A 17,332-nucleotide genomic window follows, 5' to 3' on the forward strand; every position below is an offset into this window, starting at 1 on the left:
TCCCAAGGGAGATTCCATCCTAGACAAGCTAAAGGAGTAGAAGGAGGACTAGAAAAGGGTTCCTATGCCCCTTGTGTATTATCTTTTTGGTTGGCCCTATGTGCTATATTCTTACTTCATAGTTCTATGGCTACTAGTTTATCTATTTTTTCTTTGTTGGTTGAATTCACTAATTATGAATTCCTTTTATTTCATCTTTAAGACTTGATGTTACTTTAATGTTGAGTCTACATCATATCTCACTTGAATTAATCAAAACTTAGTTTAATTAAATTTAAATTTCTAATAAATTAGAAATTATAGATTAATTTAACTATGATAATTTTGTTTTTATTGAAATAGCCTAGCGATCCTCATTAAAATTTGATTAAAAGAAAGCATTGTAAAAGTTTTGGGCTATCCTATAACTTTACATAGGAATAACATTTTTTGATTTTATAGACAAAAAAATAGAATTATTTCACTTGATATAACATGGACAAGCGCTCATATCTTCAAATATGAATCCATTTCGATCAATATTTGATCATTTTTAATTTATTTATATATTGACTATTTATTTAGACTAAATGATATAAACATATGTTATAAGTATTGGAAAAATAGAACAATAATAAATAAGAAGAGAAGAAAGAACTTTCAGCTTGTTATTCTATTGAATAATAGATGCAAATTTATACAATACATGACCCTCCTAAATGTATCCTAATTAGATTGACAACAAACTACTTCATGATTGACAACACACACAAAATTGACAGCTAACTGAAACTTATGGACACCTAGCTCAAACACATCTACAATAAGAACTTGATTTAAACTAGAACTCTTTGACTCATACCTAAACTAAACTTGTGTTGCCAACAACTCAACAAGGTTTGCCACATGTGCCAAAATTATTTATTGACTGGTTGGAACATTAACTCCAACAATAAGCTCCACCATAGTCAAAGATTTCAAGATATTACTAAAATCCATCTGTATCTGATTGGTTCACTTCACGAATTAGCAATTTTTAAGAGCACCTCAACCAGTTGAAGAGGCTTCAAGAAGAATACAATATGATCAGCTCCCTCAATTTCATATACCATTTATGGAGGATTCTTTGCAATCGTCTTTCTCTCTAAAGCCTCTACAATAAACTTATCTTCCTTGGCCATAACGTATATTCTCTTCACACTTCCATAGTTTTGAGCTGTGTAGAAAAGAGGTTCTTGTCATAGAGGAAGGTTCTTCTCCAATGATTCAAACAACAACAGATCCTACATTCAGATCCATATTAATCAATCAACTAAAATTCCAAAACTATCCAATACAATGTGAAAAATAAAACACAACTATAAAAAATTGCTTGGCACTAACAACTGCCAAGTGCCAATTTTGCTCGGCATGTGAAGGTGATGAGTGGCAATGTGCTTGGCAACAATGGATGCCAAGTGAGCTCTGTTCAAACTGAAAAATTATAACTTAAAGAGATTTCAATGTGAATGCTTTCACCATTAAAACTAGACAGCCAAAGCTTGAAGCTTCTAAAAAAACTTCTCAAATGCAATGAATAGAAAAGAACAACAATGAATTCAAGTATGCCTTCTTTCTTTCTATTCAACTGAGATTAAAAACATTAAAAAAACTAGGAGCATTTGGCTTCAACCAAAAAACCCTAAAGTAACCCTAAACTAGTAAAACTTTAAACTCCAATGAACTTAAACTTGTAGCTCTAATGGTTGTATATGATAGTGCCTGGAGTAATCACTACTTCACATGTCAAACTCAACAAACAATAAACTTACAAAATGACCAAAGAAAAAACACATGCATCTGTAGGCACAAAATGAACTTCCTTTTTTCTCTACACTCTGATGACTGGATCTACTAATTGCTTCTCTTCTCTCTGCAACTTCTAATCTTCTCTGCTCTGTTGAACTTAAACTTCTCTATCTAGTCAAATGGAACTGAACATTCCTTTTTGTCTTTGGAAAAATATTTTTCCCCTCTTTTCCAAATTTGAAAACTCACCTACCAGATTCATGTTTATGATGATTGTGTAGGTCATCAGGGATGGTAGGTGGGTGTTTGGCTCTAGGGGCAAATGGGCTCTTGAATTTAATATTCGACCACTCCCCCTTTGTCCTGAGACAAAAAAACAAGGATCATTGCTACTCCACATCAACTACACCAAGACACTCTCTTAGATGTACAAAACCTCCAATGCCTAATGGCTTTGTGAAAATTCCTACTAGCTGCTCCTCAGACTTGCAAAATTCCATTTTGATATCCCCATTCTCCACCAACTCTTTGATGAAGTGATATCTGATTCCAATATGCTTGATTCTCCCATGGAAGACTGGATTCTTAGAAAATACAATTGATGAGATGTTGTCACAATAAATTGTGGTTCCATCCTCTTGCCTTTCATTCAAATTTGTCAAGATCCTCCTTAGCCAAATTGCTTGACATGTTGCTACATTTGCTGCTATTTATTCAGCCTCAACTATAGATTGAGAAACAATAGGTTGCTTCTTGGATGCCCATGAAATTGCACCCGATCCCATATGAAACATGTATCTAGAAGTGCTCTTCCTATCATCTATACTTCTAGCCTAATCACTATTAGTATAACCAACCAACTTGAATTCATTTTATGAGGTATACAAAATTCCAAATCCCTTGGTACCTTTCACATACCTTAGGATCCTCTTTCCTGCTTGCTAATGAGAATCTTTTGGTGTTTTCATAAATCTAAAAATCAAACTTACTGCATGCATCAGGTCTAGCCAAGTTGCAGTCCAATACATTAAACTTCCAACCATACTCTTGTATAGTGTTGGATCCACTCTCTTGCTAGAGTCTTCTTTGCTTAAATTCAGACCTACTGCTATTAGTTTTGGGTCTAGTTACTTTTATACATTTTAAATCTCTCCAAGATTTGTCTTGCATATTTTTCTTGAGAGATGAAGATGCCATCATGCATTTTTTTTACTTCTATGGCTAAAAAGTACTTCAAGAGACCTAGGTCTATCATTTCAAACTCATTTTTCATGGCCTCTCTGAACTCACTAATTAGAGTCTTGTCATTACTAGTAAAAATTAAATCATCTACATACAAGAAAAAAATCAACACATTACCATTTTCTGCCTTGATGTAGAGAGTAGGTTCACCATTGCTTTTGCTAAAGCTATTGCTCATCAAATATGAGTCAATCCTGCTGTACCATGCCCTTGGAGCTTTCTTGAGCCCATAAAGAGCTCTCTTCAATCTATATACTTTTCTCTTTTCACCTGCTACTTCATAACTAGGTGGCTACTCCACATATACTTCTTCTTTCAATACACCATTTAGGAAGGCAGACTTCACATCCATTTGAAATACCTTCCATTTGTGCTTAGCTGCAATTGCTATGAGAGCATGCATGGTTTCCATTCTTGAAACTGGGGCATATGTATCATCATAATCTCTGCCATACTACTATTTGTAGCCCTTGACTACCAGCCTTGCCTTATGCCTATCAAATTTTCCTTCAACATTGCATTTGGTCTTGTAGACCCATTTCACTCCAATCACTTGCTTCTTGGGGGACAATTCAATTAGCTCCCATGTCTCATTTCTTTCTATAGCATCTATTTCCTCATCCATGGCCTTACACCATTTCTTTTCCTTAATAGCTTCTTCAAAATATATTGGATCACTATGAGAAAATAATTCAAAATTAACACTCTCATCATAATCTTCATACCTTTCATCTTGGTCTTCACTACTGTTGCTTTGCCAACTAGCTTGGTCTTCATTGGTACTCAACACTGACACTCAATCATGCCTAGAGGAGCTCGGAAATGACTGAGGTTGCTTGCCTTTTCTTCTATTTGCTCCTTATTCTTGCTATTCATCAGCATCCTTTTCATTCATAATTGGCACCTTACTTGAGGTGTTGGGTGATTTATTAGTTTTTCCATACCAAGATTGATTTTCAAGAAATTCCACATCTCTTGAGAGAATCATCTTGTTGTTCAATGGGTCATACACTTTGTATGTCTTTGATTCTGAGCTATACCCTATGGAGATGCACTTCACACATTTTTCATCCAATTTTTGCCTTTGCTCTTTAGGCACATGTGCATATGCAACACATCCAAACACCCTCAGATGTTCAACTGTCCATCTTCCTCATGACCATGCTTCCATTGGAATTCTATCATGGACTATCTTTGTAAGACACCTATTAATTAGGTAAACTATTGTTGCCATAGCCTTTCCCCAAAATTTAGTTGGGAGACCTTTCTCTTTCATCATGCTCCTTGCCATTTCAATAATGGTCCTGTTCTTTCTTTCAGCCACTCTAGTCTGTTGTGGTGTATAGCTGGCTATGAGCTATTTCTTTATGTCATGTTTCCTGCAAAAATTTACAAAAGAATTGGAGGTATACTCCCCTCCTCTATCTGATCTTAGGACCTTGATATAGTGTCCACATTCTCTTTTAGTTTGGGCTTTAAATTCTACAATTTTATCAAATGCTTTAGATTTCTTCTTTAAGAAATACACCCATGTCCTACGACTGAGATCATCAATAAATGTTATAAAATAAATACTCCCCCTAATGGAAGTAACTTGCATAGGACCAACTAGGATAGTATGCACTAACTCTAATGGATATCTAGCCCTTCTAGAATTTCAAGAATTAAAGAGAAGCCTATGTTGCTTACCAAAAATGCAAGCCTCACACTTGTCACATGAATTTCCTATATGTAGCAAACCTTCTACCATTCTTTTATTTGAGAACAAATTTAAACTAGCATAGCCAAGATGACCATACCTAAGGTGCCATAGCCGTGAGGGGTCTTCAATCACATTCCTTAGAGCTGATTGTGTGGGAGGTGCAACACCAACTTTAGATGAGAAACATGTCTCTATCTTCAAGGGAAACATTCTGTTCTTTGTCATTTGAACTACTGCAAGTAAGTTCTTGCTCCCATCCTTTTCATGAATGACAAATGTGTCATTCTCCATCAGCACTTTGTATCCATTTTGAATGAGCTAACTGATTCTCATCAAATTGTGCTTCATACCAGGGGAAAAATGCAATTTTTTTATTTCCTTCTTCTTACCTTTCTTGGTGCGGACCATAATAGATCCTTTGCCCACATCTGGTAGGGTTCCATTGTTACCCATTTTAATCTCAGATTTGAAACTCTTGTCAATGAATGAAAACAAGGTTTCATTACCACTCATGTGGTTGCTACATCCACTGTCGACATACCAAACCTTAGGGCTTCCTTCTTCACCAACATTACACATGATGAAGGTAGTGGTATTGTTTCCACTTCCCATGTTCACATTAGCCACATTTGCTTGTCCTGACTGATCATTTTGCTTCTTCCAGTGTTCACTTGCATAATACCCATATTTATGATAGTAGTAGCATTCTACGTTACTCCTATTTGAGTTGTACTTTTTCTTACCTCCTCTTGAAGTATTTTGTGAGCTACTTGCTCCATCTTCTCTTCCTGAGCTTTTTGCTACAGTATTTCTTTGTCCTCCATTACCTCAGTCTCTACCTCTAGAGTTTCTACCTGAGCCATTTCTTCCTCTCCCCGTTCCTCTTGGATTTGACTGAGCCTTGAATGCTTGCTCTTGGGAAGAAGAAGATGCAGATCTATTGATCCTATTCTCATAAGTTTGAAGAGTACCCATCAACTCATCCATTGTCAAAACAGTGAGGTATTTTGCCTCTTCTATGGTCAAGACCAAATTGTCATATTTATGAGGTAAAATCTTCAATATCTTTTCCACTATCCTCTACTCTTGATAGTCTTCTCCATTTGGCTTTAGTTGGTTAATCACATTGGATGTTCATTCATTCTCCTTCATTTGAAGGTTCTCAAACTCCCTCCTTATATTTTGTAGCTTTACTATGTAGACTTTATCAGTCCCCTTGAATTTCATCTCAAGGATATCCCATGCTTCCTTTGCATAATTTTCTACTGCAATCTTTGGGAATACTATCTCTGTCATTTATGCTTCAATCAAACTTAATGCCTTTGCATCTTTCCTCCTTATCTCTTTCAAATGAATCTTTTGTGCATTTGTGAGGGCAGTATACTGAGTTGGGTCTATCACATCATTCAACCCATTTATAACAAACTCTCATAAATCATTTGCGACCATTATGGTTTTCATCTTCTTTGCCCATGTATCATAATTTTTCCTATTAAAGGATGGTGGCCGCTGCCATATCTTTCCTGTATCTACTACCATGCCAAATATCCCAAGAAAAATTTTTTTCCTAACTCACTGTGGATGTAGGGCCTCAAATCTCTGATACCATGTGAAAAATAAAATATAACTATAAAAAATTGCTCAGCAGTAACAACTGTTGAGTGCCAATTTTGCTCGGTACATGAAGGTGCTGAGTGGCAATGTGCTTGGTAACAATGGATGTTGAGTGAGCTCAGTTCAAACTAAAAAATTATAAATTAAAGAGATTTCAATGTGAATGATTTCACCATTAAAACCAGAGAGCCAAATATTGAAGCTTCTAAACATACTTCTCAAATGCAATGAATAGAAAAGAATGACAATGGATTCAAGTATGCTTGATTTCTTTTTATTCAACTAAGATAAAAAAAATATTACAAAATTTGGGAGCATTCAGCTTCAACTAAAAAACCCTAAAATAAGCCTAAATTGGTAAAACTTCAAACTTCAATGAACTTTAAACTTGCAGCTCTAACGGTTGCATACAATAGTGCCTGTAGCAATCACTGCTTCATAGGTCGAACTCAATAAACAATAAACTTACAGAATGACCAGAGAAAAAACATGTGCATCTATAGGCACGAAATGAACTTCCTTCTGTCTCTGTACTATGATGACTGGATCTACTGATCACTTCTCTTCTCTATGCAACTTCTAATCTTCTTTGCTTTGCTGAACTTCAACTTCTCTGTCTGGTCGAATGGAACTGGACATTCCTTTTTGTCTTTGGCAAAATATTTTCCCCCTCTTTTCCAAATTTGAAAACTCACCTACCACATTCATGTTTATGACTATTGTACAGGTCGTCAAGGATGGTAGGTGGGTATTTGGCTCTAGGGGAAAATGACCTCTTGCATTTAATATTCCAATATATAATACCTATAAAGTGTAAAATGTTCTTAAGTAATTTTACCCAAGAAGGACTGCTCATTGCAAAAAATTGTTGTGAAAATTGGCTTCCCAATCTGAACGATGTTGCCAGATTATCCTTCCCTTTTGCGTAGTTATATGTGGATTCTCCATAGTTTGATGTGACCTAGAATATATATATATATATATATATATATATATATATATATATATATATATATATATATATATATATATATATATATATATATAGATACTTATAGGAAAGTGACTATTAAATTCTACAAAAGTAAGATAATTTTAACTATTTAACATTGTATCTTATAAATCAATGGTTAGTGTGTAATGTTTATAGTTGAAGAAGAATTAATAAAGAAAGAAATCACCCTACCTCATTCGTGGACTCAACAAAAGTCGTTCCACTAAGAGGCATAAAGGCAGTAACAAAGACAACAACAACTAATGCTCCATTGTAAAACTCAAATTGAATCCACCAGCACTGTGGCCAACCAATATAACCTAAAACAACAAATCAATTGGGATATCTATTATTTGTGAGGTATAGTGCATAACATCACACATCACACATCACAAATTAAGTTTTTGATTTATTTTGGTGGTTTGTGTGAAGTGGGATTTTCTCTTCTAATATAAATCATTTATTAATATGAATAAGCTCAAATTCATTTAGATGGTGTATCTAAAATCAAATTTATTTTTATGTAGAATCTAGGGGGAAAGTCCACACTAGTCTAAGGTAATTTGGCCTAATGGTAAGTTGGATTTTGTTGATTTTTTAGGTGTACCTAGCTTAAAGTTAAAATTTTGTCTTTTAGGTATCCACTACACGGATCTAGAGCACAAAGTGATCTAAAAGCATCATTTCAAAACATTCGGATGGAACCCCCTATGCTCATGCACCAATAATTTTCTCACTCAAAAGGACACTAGTACTTGTAGTTAAAGTCTTAGTAGTCTTTATGAAATGTCACTATATCACACATTAGTACATGTGTCTTCATTTTTTAGACTCTCTAAAGAGTTGTAATTAGGGTATCTATGACAAAACTATTAGGATTATTTGCCCCTTGTTAGTTACCGAGTCTCTAATCCTACTTAAAATGACTGACCAAAACAAATCAATACATAGATTAAACCCTTCTATCAAATTCATGTAAATGTTCATCCAAAATCATATAATATATTCACTTCTCTAATAACTTATCAGAATGTTTTGAAAAAAAAGTTGAGAAGAACCTACCTATTACTATAATTTAAAATGACCCATCTAAACAAATCAATACCTAGATTAATCCTCTCTATCAAATTAGTGTAAATAATTCATCTAAACTCATATTCACTTCTCTAATAAAACATAAGTATTAGAATGTTGTAAAATAAACCATCTAAACAAATCAAAACTTTACGCATTCCATACCTTCTCCTCAGAAGGAAGTGATGTGAAGAAGTCCATGAGAGGTTTGTTGTACTCTTGTAAAGATGAAACCTATTCTGCATTTGTAGGATCTATGCCTCGACCTGCCATGTCAATGGAAGATACATTGTGGCCTTCCTTCATAAGAAGATCTGCAACTTTGTACCAACACCAACCTCCCAAGTTCGCTTCATGCACCATCACAAAGTGACACCCACTTGTCTTAAATATTTTTTTATTCATGTTGTTTCTCTTCAAGTTCATGAAATGAAAGGTTTAAGGCCACTATTTAAAGGCTCTAGTTTATAGTGTACATTAAGTTACGTGTGAAAATTGATCTTATTGATTGTCTAGTACTATTTTCATTCAAAATCCTTAGAACCCAACATATTTGACCATTGTCTGTACATTGCACCAAATTAATGTGATCATTAATTAAATGAAAAAGTTTTAATTGTTGTCTTTCAGTTTATAATTAAATGGGTTTTACCCATAAGATGAAAGGAATCATGTAACACTTGTATACTTCTTTAAAAGATATTTTTCTTATTGTACTTGTTGTAGGCAATATACTATTGCATTCAATTACTTTGATTTTTCAATTAAATTACACCAATCAAGAAGGACAGTTTTTATGTAATTGACATGTTTGTAAAGTTTTTTAATTTATTGATAAATTTTATATATTCTAAAAATTTATTTTCACCACTCTGATTGGTTGTTTTGATTTTTTCTTATAGGATTGTGATTTTAGGAATGAATTAATATACTATATTATGTTGACAACAACTAATTAAAGATATTAAGTATTTAATTTTTTTTTTTAAAATTATTCATTTAGTTTTTACAAATGCAATCATAATATTTTAAATTTAATATTATTGTATGACACATTTGATTTTATAAATATTAATTAAAAATATTTTAAACTCAAATTATTTTATTAAATTTACATACTATAGTTTTACTTAAACTATTCTTATTAAAATAGATATAAATAAATAAATAATTATAACATTTTATTTCACTATCATTTCTAACATCTCCAACAAAATGTTAAAACAATATCAAGAGGGTGATTAATATTTTTTTGGCATGTATATACTCTTTAATCTAGTTAATCCAAAATTAATTCACTACAATTATCCTACTAATAGCTATTTTTTATTATATATATTTTAATCTACTATATTAAAAAATTAACAATGTATTAAGTCATGGCAAGTACTTACCACTATGTCACACTTGTTGTAGTTGTGATAGGTCTGTCTGACCACTCTTATTGAGTCCAATTCATGATTGTTATTTTGTAAGGTTTTTTTTAAGATAATCTATATTTGAATAGTTCTAGGAGGTACTTTTTATATAAAATTTGATTTTGAATGAGACGTGTTACCTGAAATGGAATGTTTTAGGTTAATCATTTGAGTTATATCTAAGCTATTTATTAAAAAAAATAATTATTATTTGAGTTATATTTGAATTGTTTTAAAATTAAAATAAAAAATTGTAGAGGGTTGGAACAAATAGATATTCTTATAAGGTAAGCATTTATCTAAATTATAAGTTGTTTGAGTTAATCAATTATATGTAGAGTTATCAAATTATTTGAAATTTTGAACAAATTTTTTTTATTAGAGGTTATATAGTTTTTAATATTATTTTCAATTAAAAAGGTGTGCATTAAATGTTATCTTTATATAAATCAAAATTGAAAATTTTACATGCTAATATTATTTCTTGGATAAGAGTTGTATATTGTTAATTTTTTCTATGGAATGATCCTATCAATTACTTGGATCTTTTGTCGTGAAACATTTTCCTAGGTGAAAGAATGTGCTTTTTGCTTTTGGTATTCATTATCATATTTTTTAAATTTAAATTGTACTTCCATGAATTCTTCTCAGGTGACTAGTTTGAATTGTATTTGAAGGTCTAGGGTTTCTCTTCTACTATGATAAATCTTTTCTTTGGAAAGAGGTATGAACATGAGGGTCTATGAGTGAATTGACAATTTACAAATAGAGAGAAATGGATTGAGAAATAAGGGTACCACACCCCTATGATTCCTTATTTAAGATTCCCAAGTTATGTAACTACTCATAGCTAAAAGGAATACTTGGTGAATCAACTTACTGTCCAACACATGATGGTTTCTATGAGTAAATTTTAGATTCCAATTATTGTAGGCAACTCTACATGGTTTTATTGTCTAGCCTATTCTAGGTGATAATTTTTTACCCTAAAGGAAATCTTAGTATTCTCAATTAGTGAAAAATACTTAGTCATTCACAATGTAGATTTTGATGGTCAACATTGAATTGAGCCACAATAAAGGTAGATCTACATTGAGAAAAACTATACAAGTTCAGTGTGTGCTAAGGTAGACATAGTTGTCGAGCACATTAATAGTCACCAAGCATTCTGATTGTTGCCAAATGCTACACTTGAGATGAGAAGTTTAGAAGATTGAATTAGTATAAGCTGAGTGTAGTTCATTTAAGGAATAGCATAAACAACCAAGCATCCTGAAGATATCTGTGTCAAGTTACATAGTTTGTGTTTACAAGTTTGGAATGACACAAACACTCAGGTAAACCATTTTTCCAAGCGTGAATTTGTGTTTCTAAGTTTGAGGAGCTAATCAAGGAGGTATTTATGCCTATGATTCCATATCATTAATCCCTATATAGTGTGATGGATCAATCAAAAAAATGGAAAGGTAAAATGACAAAAAGAATGAACATGGATCATTGATTGTGATAAAAGAAGTGTTTCAAGGTAGAAATTATAGTTGTGAGCAAGGGGAATGCATGAATGTGAAGATAAAGGTGAATCAGTAAGTTAAGTATTGTGAAGGAGGAAGCTACCCAGATAGTGTAGTGAGGAGATATTAAAAATTAGTCACAAAGAGGTGATTACATTTTGGATAGAGAAGATTTGTTATCAACATTTTAGTGCAAATCGAAGGATCAAGGTATTGTTACATTCTAAAAAGTGTATCAAGTGAATCTCTTAATAGAGTAGTCCTAACATGCCTATTATAAATCTCATAAGAGAGTGCTTACTTAATTGTGATGTTAAAATCCTTTGTAAAGGTAGACTTAAAAATCATATTATCTTTTAACATAGTAGGCCCCTCATAGGGTAGATCATTAGAAGTGATCAAATTATAGCCCTAACAAGCACTTTATTGCTACAATACTAAAGATTTTGTAAGTGACATCCCCACCATAGTTTTACCTTAACCTTGGAGGGTTTTTGCATTACCAAATCTTGTGTTATGTGATGATTACCTATTTAATGTGATTTATTAATACAAGTAGTTTTTAGATCTTATATTACATGTTGTTACATGATGATGCATGGTTAAAATGGAAAAGTTCTCTAAGAAAGAAGTATAATCACTTCAGATTCAAATATCTTGGAGATGAAAGCCTATAAACTGGGAAAGATGATTTAGAATCAAAAGCTTAATTTGTAGATTGCATTGAAGAAACTTAAGGGTACAAAAGAGGAACTAAGAAATCCTTAAAAAGAAGGTAGGAAATGATAATCCACCAAAACTACACACAATACCAGGAAGAAAGAATTGAGGACTTATATGATGAAGGAAAATTGTTCACTGAGTCACTGGATATCCCACTGCTAATAAAGTGAAAATAATTAGATGACAGAGAAAGGATGAAATTGAGATAAACACATTGGAAAAATGGAACAAGAAAGGGATAACAATTTATACTATCAAGGATGCAGAGATTGAGTTTGCAGTGAGGATCATTACACATAAATTCTATCACTCTAGCTGATTGGATAGTGTATCTTTTGTTATAGTAGATTTCGCATAGAAGATTATGAAGAAAAATCACACCTATGACCTTGTCAACTTGCAATTGACAAAATTAGCCAAGAATTTGGAAAGCATCAAAGAAGAAAAGAATACCATGTGTAATTTTGGTTCACTACTTCTTTGTATATTCTTTTTAGTTCAAAATTAATTTCCTACAATAGGATATGTCACATGGAATAAGAACAAAACTAGTAACTTAGAGAATTAATGAGTTCAAATTAAGTAATTGGGTGATAATTTTGATAAATTAATGGATGGTTACTTTGAAGAGTTTAATAAAGAGATGAAGAATAGGTCAAGGATTCCTCAATCATTAGTGGAGATATATTATGATGTTGTGTATTTCTCAGTGGCCACTAATTGGACATGTATTCAGGTATTCATACATTAGATGGCATAGTTGAGAACATTGGGATATGAAATAAAAATTGATGAAGTTATAGCTACAATAATTACACTGTTAGATGAACATGTTGATAAGGATGCTAAGTTGTTTGGCAAATATGAAACTGCAAAAGTAAATATCATAGTGCAAATCAATGCACCTAAGATTGAGAAGAAAACAAAAGGTGTTATAAAGTGTTCAGAGAGAACATTTGGTGAAGGATTCAAACAAGAGGTGCCATTTCATATCACCAAAGGAAAAGTTGAAGAAATATCTAGTGGAGAAGAAGAAGTAGAGGGAAGAGGTAAAGAGATTGTGCTTGCCAAGCCTTAAGAAAGAAAGAGTACAAAGAAGGCCACTAAGCCTGTCCCTACAACACAAATTATCATAAGAAAGGACTAAGGCATCTACTACACTTGTGGAAGAGCCAAAGAAAGGAGTATCTAAATCTACAAAGCCTACCAAAAGGAAAATAATGACAAAGAGAAACAATACCTTAACAGAGGAAGTTGAGCCAAGCAAGCATGCAAAGAAGTGAAGAAGCAATGTTGTTATGCCCAAGGATGAAGAGGAAGATGATGAAGAGAAGATCAAATTAGAAGACACAAAAAAATTTAGGATTGCATTGCATAAGCCACCCCAAACTATTGATGAAATTTTTGAAAACATCAGAGGCAGTACAGGAATGGAAGGCTTTAAATTTATTAAGTATGATACCTTAGACATTGCATATTAGGAAATGATTAAAGAGGTGGTGCTTGATATTATGGAAATATTTAAATACATACCATTGGAGCTAGGTAATCTCATATATAATGAGTTTTATGGTAGGATTGATGAAAGACGGTAATATACCTTAATGATTGAAAGGAAAATAAGAGAAGGAACTCTAGAAAATGTAATTATTGAGCTGAGTAGAAAATAAATTTAAATGGTTGTGACTGATTGTAAAAGAAATTATGTTCCTAAGAGGAGAGCATTTCTAATTTTGAAAAGAAAAAGAGAATGTGGTTGAAGAGAGAAAAAATATTTTGACAAAGAATTATGGGCCTATGATTGATGATGAGAACAAGGATGAGGGCGAGCAAGTGGAGCCTAAGACTGTCAAATTGGATAATACAAAAGATTTCAATGATGATGTCATTCAACAAGGTGGAGAACGGATTGAAATAGTTATAGTTGAAGATTAACTAGAGGAAAGTCATGTTAAGAATGTGACAAATGAAGATAATGAAAAGGATGAACCTAAAAAGAAGTCCATGCTGACCAAGATAGAAAGGAAGGAGGAAGCTCCAAAATCAAAGTCAACACATTCAACCTTGTTGGGTCCAAACCTTGTGATTGTACAAGTTAGATATTATCCTAAGGTTGACAGAGCTGTGAGCTTAGAATAGGTTGACTCAATACCTATCATTCCTAATATCCCATTGTTTTAGTTAGTCTAGTTGATATTCAAGGTGATGTAAATATTGGTGAAGTTGAGAAACAGATTTTTTCAGCCAATGAAGGTGAGAGCACACAACTACTAGAATAGAAAGATGATGCTATAGAGGGAAATCATAATGATTGTGAGAAGGAAGAAAAGATCTAAAATGACAAAGAAGATCAATCTTCTATTAGTGAATACTATATGCCTCATGACTTGTACAAGAAAGAGAGAATGAGGCAAGATAGTAGAGTTCAACTAGTGCACTCAAAATTGATAATAAAAAGGAGAAGACAAATGATCTAGCACAACAAGAGAGTAATCTAGAGGAGAGAAATTGAGATGAAGATCCTAAAAAGGCCAAGGAGAAAAAAGAGGAAACAAAAAGGTTGAGTTTTGAATTACCTACCAAGGAACATCAAATTGTCTCAATCTCTAGAGCACACTAGACTCTAAAGGAAAGAGATTAAAAAAGAAGGTGAAGAAGTCACCTCGAGCGATGAAGAGTATACTTATTACTCTTGATGAAGAGATTTTGATTCCAAATTGGGACACATCTAAATTGAGAGTTGAGTAGATGAGAAAACTAAGTGACTTACTGGATAGCAAGGCCAAGAAAAAGGAGATGAATAAAGAGCATCAACAAAGGCAAGTATTATATGATATCAAATATAAACTCCCTGATATTTTTGTTGTTGATGATTTGGATGAGAAGGCCCCTATAATTGAACAATTGATCAAGATAGTGGAGAATTAAATGACCCTAATATAGACACTCAAGAAAAATTTATGCAATGGTCAGAAAGAATATTTGAAAATAGAGTATTGGAGAAGGTTGCTACTAAAATTGCAATTAAGAAGGTTGAGATATCCACTCTAATTATTGATTTGAAGAAATTTTTTATTGGTGTAAATATATTAATTTTTAAAATATGCAATTTTCTAGGATTCACAAAGGAAATAAGGGAGAAAATGGATAAAAATTATGCAGATTTACAGAAGTGTGGATTAGATCTAAACATGAGTCCTAGTTCAAATTCAGTTTATTTTTCAAATATTAGAGTTTTGCAATGGAAATAGTCAAAGTTACTACATGAGGAGTGTAATTTCATAAATTTCATTAATTCTATACAAGCCCTATTATTACATCATTTGAAAGTAATACAAAGACATTTATAGGTTGAAAAGGACCTAATGCAGAGTCAATAAGTATCTATACAAGACAACACATGGTGAATCTTGCAACCAAACTAGAGATTGAAAGACAAGTTCTTGAGACACTGAAGAACACTTGGGATAAAACTATGGCTATTGTTATGAGATTGCACCACCCATTTTTGAAAGAGTTTGATATACTCTCTAGGCTACAATTTAATATCAATAGTTGGTACAAGTGACAAAAACATAGGGGAAATACATGTTTATATGTCAAGTATGACTATAAAGAGGGAAATATATGAATATTTTGAAATGTATGTGTATATTATGTCTATGTCACACAAGGAGAAAATGGCATAATAAGGAGACAAAGTTGAATAAAAATATTTTTGGAAAAGGTTTTCAAAATGCAAGTTATAGCGATATGATGACCAAGCTACTGGTATGGAGTACGCCCTAAGGGAGACTAAAAAAATTTCAAGTTTTTTTTATGACATATTTTGAGCACGATAAGTGTCTTTGCCACTAACGCTAAAGGGGGGGATTGTTGACCCTAAAGGCAATCTTAGTATTGTCAATTAGTGTAAAACACTTATTCATTCACAAGGTAGAGTTGGTCAGCCAACACTGCAACTAAGCCACAATGAAGGACAAGCTACATTAAGCAGAAGTACACAAGTTCAGTGTGTACAGAAGGAGCCATAATTGCTAAGCACATCAATAGTCCATAGGCATTTTTATTTTCTGAGTGCTACACTTGAGTTGAGTAGTTCAAAGGATTAAATTAGCGTAAGATGGGTGTATTTCATGTTGAGGGATAGCATAAAGAACCAATCATATCTAAGCATCAGTAATGTATATGTGCCAAGTTACAAAATTTTTGTATACAAATTTGGAATGGCACAAACACTTGTGTAAACCATTTTGTGGAGCATGAATCATGTTTCTAAGTTTGAGGAGATAATAAAGGAGGTAATTAAACATGTGATTAAACATTGAATTAATCCCAATGTAGTGTGATGGACCAATAAAAAAAATAGAAAGGTCAAATGGAAAAAAGAAGGAATGCAGATTGTTGATTGCAATCTAGAAGTTTCTCTAGATGGCTATAAAAGAAGGGTTTCAAGCTAGAAATTATTATTATGAGTGAGAGGAATGCATGAATGTGAAGCTAAAGGTGAATCAACGAGTTAAATATTTTGAAGGAAGAAGGTGGCCTAGTAATGTAAAGAGGAGATATTGCAAATCATTCATAGAGAGGTGATTATAGTTTGGATAAAGAAGTGTTAGAAATCTATTTAGAATTTCCCTTGATATTCTTGACAAGGGCTTAACCTCCTCCTATGTGCTATAAGTTGATTGGTAGTATAAAGCATTAAGAAATTGGTTTTCTGGTGCATTAGTTCAACCTCACTCTAACAAGTGGTATCAGAGCTTGGTCACAAGTTTGAATCCTTAGACCCTTGGGTAATGTTGAGGGGAAGATTATTAGAAATATGTTCAGCACTCCCTTCAGGATTCATGACAAGGGCTTAACTAGCTCCTATGTGCTATAAGTTTAGTGGTCCTAACAGGCCTATTGTAAATCTCCTAACATAGTTATCACTCAATTGTGATGTTAAAATCTTTTTGTAAAGATCGGCATAAAAGTCTTATTAGCTTTTAATAGAGAAGACCCCTCACATGGTAGATCATGATCAGAAGTGATCAAATTATATACCTAACAAAACTTTATTACTGCAGTAGTGAAGATTTTGAGGGTGTCATCCCCACTACAATTTTACCTTCACCTTGGAAGGTTTCTACATTGCCAAATATTGTCTTATGTGTTGATTACCTATTTAATGTGTTCCATTCATGCAAGTAGTTATTAGATCTAATATTACATGTTATTACATGATGATGCATGGTTAAAAGGTATTTGGTGAAATAAGTTTTATATGGTTTGTGTTTGAAAA

The 17,332-nt window shown here is 32.8% G+C and overlaps 1 pseudogene; it reads right to left on the minus strand.

Moving 5' to 3' along the window:
• Positions 1–998: 998 nt before the first annotated feature.
• On the minus strand, positions 999–8,770 carry LOC149577608 (putative methylesterase 12, chloroplastic; annotated as a pseudogene).
• Between the last annotated feature and the right edge of the window lie 8,562 nt (positions 8,771–17,332).

The sequence above is a fragment of the Cupressus sempervirens genome, chromosome 1 (assembly GCF_028749045.1).
Source record: "Cupressus sempervirens isolate cs-2001-9-10 chromosome 1, ASM2874904v1, whole genome shotgun sequence".
Lineage (NCBI taxonomy): Eukaryota > Viridiplantae > Streptophyta > Pinopsida > Cupressales > Cupressaceae > Cupressus > Cupressus sempervirens.